The sequence below is a fragment of the Musa acuminata genome, unplaced genomic scaffold (assembly GCF_036884655.1).
Source record: "Musa acuminata AAA Group cultivar baxijiao unplaced genomic scaffold, Cavendish_Baxijiao_AAA HiC_scaffold_63, whole genome shotgun sequence".
NCBI classification, from domain to species: domain Eukaryota; kingdom Viridiplantae; phylum Streptophyta; class Magnoliopsida; order Zingiberales; family Musaceae; genus Musa; species Musa acuminata.
Genome location: NW_027020344.1, coordinates 20,001 through 25,000, shown reverse-complemented (window position 1 = coordinate 25,000; position 5,000 = coordinate 20,001).

Sequence of the window (5,000 nt, the reverse complement as noted above, 5' to 3'; positions counted from 1 at the left end):
CATTTTTGGCTGCGCGAGCGAGCGGCGTGCGGCGGACAGCGAGCGAAGCGAGAGGCAGCACCGTCCCTGCTATACGAAAGCCCCATCCAGCCCTGTGCCACCCGGGGGGTTCCAGGGTGCTGAGATGGCTGACATTTTGCTCCGCTCACGACGGTCGCCGCGGCACACAGAACAGCCCAAAAACAGGCCAAAACAGCCCAAAAACGGGCCAAAACTGGCATTTTTGGCTGCGCGAGCGAGCAGCGAGCGGCGGACAGCGAGCGAAGCGAGAGGCAGCACCGTCCCTGCTATACGAAAGCCCCATCCAGCCCTGTGCCACCCGGGGGGTTCCAGGGTGCTGAGATGGCTGACGTTTTGCTCCGCTCACGACGGTCGCCGCGGCACGCAAGAACAGGCCAAAAACTGGGCCAAAACAGCCCAAAAACGGGCCAAAACTGGCCATTTTTGCTGCGCGAGCGAGCGGAGAGGCGGCGAACAGCGAGCGAAGCGCGAGGCAGCACCGTCCCTGCTATACGAAAGCCCCATCCAGCCCTGTGCCACCCGGGGGTTCAGGGTGCTGAGATGGCTGACATTTTGCTCCGCTCACGACGGTCACCGCGCCACACAAGAACAGCCCAAAAACAGGCCAAAACAGCCCAAAAACGGGCCAAAACTGGCCATTTTTGGCTGCGCGAGCGAGCGGCGAGCGGCGAACAGCGAGCGAAGCGAGAGGCAGCACCGTCCCTGCTATACGAAAGCCCCATCCAGCCCTGTGCCACCCGGGGGGTTCCAGGGTGCTGAGATGGCTGACGTTTTGCTCCGCTCACGACGGTCACCGCACCACGCAAGAACAGGCCAAAAACTGGCCAAAACAGCCCAAAAACGGGCCAAAACTGGCCATTTTTGGCTGCGCGAGCGAGCGGCGAGCGGCGAACAGCGAGCGAAGCGAGAGGCAGCACCGTCCCTGCTATACGAAAGCCCCATCCAGCCCTGTGCCACCCGGGGGTTCCAGGGTGCTGAGATGGCTGACGTTTTGCTCCGCTCTCGACGGTCACCGCGCAATGCAAGAACAGGCCAAAAACTGGCCAAAACGGCCCAAAAAACGGGCCAAAACTGGCCATTTTTGGCTGCGCGAGCGGCGAGCGGCGGACAGCGAGCGAAGCGAGAGGCAGCACCGTCCCTGCTATACGAAAGCCCCATCCAGCCCTGTGCCACCCGGGGGGTTCCAGGGTGCTGAGATGGCTGACGTTTTGCTCCGCTCTCGACGGTCACCGCGCAATGCAAGAACAGGCCAAAAACTGGCCAAAACGGCCCAAAAACGGGCCAAAACTGGGCCATTTTTGGCTGCGCGAGCGAGCGGCGAGCGGCGGACAGCGTGCGAAGCGAGAGGCAGCACCGTCCCTGCTATACGAAAGCCCCATCCAGCCCTGTGCCACCCGGGGGGGTTCCAGGGTGCTGAGATGGCTGACGTTTTGCTCCGCTCTCGACGGTCACCGCGCAATGCAAGAACAGGCCAAAAACTGGCCAAAACGGCCCAAAAACGGGCCAAAACTGGCCATTTTTGGCTGCACGAGCGAGCGGCGAGCGGCGGACAGCGTGCGAAGCGAGAGGCAGCACCGTCCCCTGCTATACGAAAGCCCCATCCAGCCCTGTGCCACCCGGGGGGTTCCAGGGTGCTGAGATGGCTGACGTTTTGCTCGCTCTCGACGGTCACCGCGCAATGCAAGAACAGGGCCAAAAACTGGCCAAAACGGCCCAAAAACCGGGCCAAAACTGGCCATTTTGGCTGCACGAGGCGGAGCGGCGAGCGGCGGACAGCGAGCGAAGCGAGAGGCAGCACCGTCCCTGCTATACGAAAGCCCCATCCAGCCCTGTGCCACCCGGGGGGTTCCAGGGTGCTGAGATGGCTGACGTTTTTGCTCCGCTCTCGACGGTCACCGCGCAATGCAAAGAACAGGCCAAAAACTGGCCAAAACGGCCCAAAAACGGGCCCAAAACTGGCCATTTTTGGCTGCACGAGCGAGCGGCGAGCGGCGGACAGCGAGCGAAGCGAGAGGCAGCACCGTCCCTGCTATACGAAAGCCCCATCCAGCCTGTGCCACCCGGGGGGTTCCAGGGTGCTGAGATGGCTGACGTTTTGCTCCGCTCTCGACGGTCACCCGCGCAATGCAAGAACAGGCCAAAAACTGGCCAAAACGGCCCAAAAACGGGGCCAAAACTGGCCATTTTTGGCTGCGCGAGCGAGCGGCGAGCGGCGGACAGCGAGCGAAGCGAGAGGCAGCACCGTCCCTGCTTACGAAAGCCCCATCCAGCCCTGTGCCACCCGGGGGGTTCCAGGGTGCTGAGATGGCTGACGTTTTGCTCCGCTCTCGACGGTCACCGCGCAATGCAAGAACAGGCCCAAAAACTGGCCAAAACGGCCCCAAAAACGGGCCAAAACTGGCCATTTTTGGCTGCACGATGCGAGCGGCGAGCGGCGGACAGCGAGCGAAGCGAGAGGCAGCACCGTCCCTGCTATACGAAAGCCCCATCCAGCCCTGTGCCACCCGGGGGGGTTCCAGGGGTGCTGAGATGGCTGACGTTTTGCTCCGCTCTCGACGGTCACCGCGCAATGCAAAGAACAGGCCAAAACTGGCCAAAACGGCCCAAAAACGGGCCAAAACTGGCCATTTTTGGCTGCACGAGCGAGCGGCGAGCGGCGGACAGCGAGCGAAGCGAGAGGCTAGCACCGTCCCTGCTATACGAAAGCCCCATCCAGCCCCTGTGCCACCCGGGGGGGGTTCCAGGGTGCTGAAGTGGCTGACGTTTTGCTCCGCTCTCGACGGTCACCGGCGCAATGCAAGAACAGGCCAAAAAACTGGCCAAAACGGCCCCAAAAACGGGCCAAAACTGGCCATTTTGGCTGCACGAAGCGAGCGGCGAGCGGCGGACAGCGAGCGAAGCGCGAGGCAGCACCGTCCCTGCTATACGAAAGCCCATCCAGCCTCTGTGCCACCCGGGGGGTTCCAGGGTGCTGAGATGGCTGACGTTTTGCTCCGCTCTCGACGGTCACCGCGCAATGCAAGAACAGGCCAAAAACTGGCCAAAACGGCCCAAAAACGGGCCAAAACTGGCCATTTTTGGCTGCTGCGAGCGAGCGGCGAGCGGCGGACAGCGAGCGAAGCGAGAGGCAGCACCGTCCCTGCTATACGAAAGCCCCATCCAGCCCTGTGCCACCCGGGGGGTTCCAGGGTGCTGAGATGGCTGACGTTTTGCTCCGCTCTCGACGGTCACCGCGCAATGCAAGAACAGGCCAAAAACTGGCCAAAACGGCCCAAAAACGGGCCAAAACTGGCCATTTTTGGCTGCACGAGCGAGCGGCGAGCGGCGGACAGCGAGCGAAGCGAGAGGCAGCACCGTCCCTGCTATACGAAAGCCCCATCCAGCCCTGTGCCACCCGGGGGGTTCCAGGGTGCTGAGATGGCTGACGTTTTGCTCCGCTCTCGACGGTCACCGCGCAATGCAAGAACAGGCCAAAAACTGGCCAAAACGGCCCAAAAACGGGCCAAAACTGGCCATTTTTGGCTGCACGAGCGAGCGGCGAGCGGCGGACAGCGAGCGAAGCGAGAGGCAGCACCGTCCCTGCTATACGAAAGCCCCATCCAGCCCTGTGCCACCCGGGGGGTTCCAGGGTGCTGAGATGGCTGACGTTTTGCTCCGCTCTCGACGGTCACCGCGCAATGCAAGAACAGGCCAAAAAACTGGCCAAAACGGCCAAAAACGGGGCCAAAACTGGCCATTTTTGGGCTGCACGAGCGAGCGCGAGCGGGCGGACAAGCGAGCGAAGCGAGAGGCAGCACCGTCCCTGCTATACGAAAGCCCCATCCAGCCCTGTGCCACCCGGGGGGTTCCAGGGTGCTCGAGATGGCTGACGTTTTGCTCCGCTCTCGACGGTCACCGCGCAATGCAAGAACAGGCCAAAAACTGGCCAAAACGGCCCAAAAACGGGCCAAAACTGGCCATTTTGGTGCTGCACGAGCGAGCGGCGAGCGGCGGACAGCGAGCGAAGCGAGAGGCAGCACCGTCCCTGCTATACGAAAGCCCCATCCAGCCCTGTGCCACCCGGGGGGTTCCAGGGTGCTGAGATGGCGACCTGCTCGACGGTCACCGCGCAATGCAAGAACAGGCCAAAAACTGGCCAAAACGGCCCAAAAACGGGCCAAAACTGGCCATTTTTGGCTGCACGAGCGAGCGGCGAGCGGCGGACAGCGAGCGAAGCGAGAGGCAGCACCGTCCCTGCTATACGAAAGCCCCATCCAGCCCTGTGCCACCCGGGGGGTTCCAGGGTGCTGAGATGGCTGACGTTTTGCTCCGCTCTCGACGGTCACCGCGCAATGCAAGAACAGGCCAAAAACTGGCCAAAACGGCCCAAAAACGGGCCAAAACTGGCCATTTTTGGCTGCACGAGCGAGCGGCGAGCGGCGGACAGCGAGCGAAGCGAGAGGCAGCACCGTCCCTGCTATACGAAAGCCCCATCCAGCCCTGTGCCACCCGGGGGGTTCCAGGGTGCTGAGATGGCTGACGTTTTGCTCCGCTCTCGACGGTCACCGCGCAATGCAAGAACAGGCCAAAAACTGGCCAAAACGGCCCAAAAACGGGCCAAAACTGGCCATTTTTGGCTGCACGAGCGAGCGGCGAGCGGCGGACAGCGAGCGAAGCGAGAGGCAGCACCGTCCCTGCTATACGAAAGCCCCATCCAGCCCTGTGCCACCCGGGGGGTTCCAGGGTGCTGAGATGGCTGACGTTTTGCTCCGCTCTCGACGGTCACCGCGCAATGCAAGAACAGGCCAAAAACTGGCCAAAACGGCCCAAAAACGGGCCAAAACTGGCCATTTTTGGCTGCACGAGCGAGCGGCGAGCGGCGGACAGCGAGCGAAGCGAGAGGCAGCACCGTCCCTGCTATACGAAAGCCCCATCCAGCCCTGTGCCACCCGGGGGGTTCCAGGGTGCTGAGATGGCTGACGTTTTGCTCCGCTCTCGAC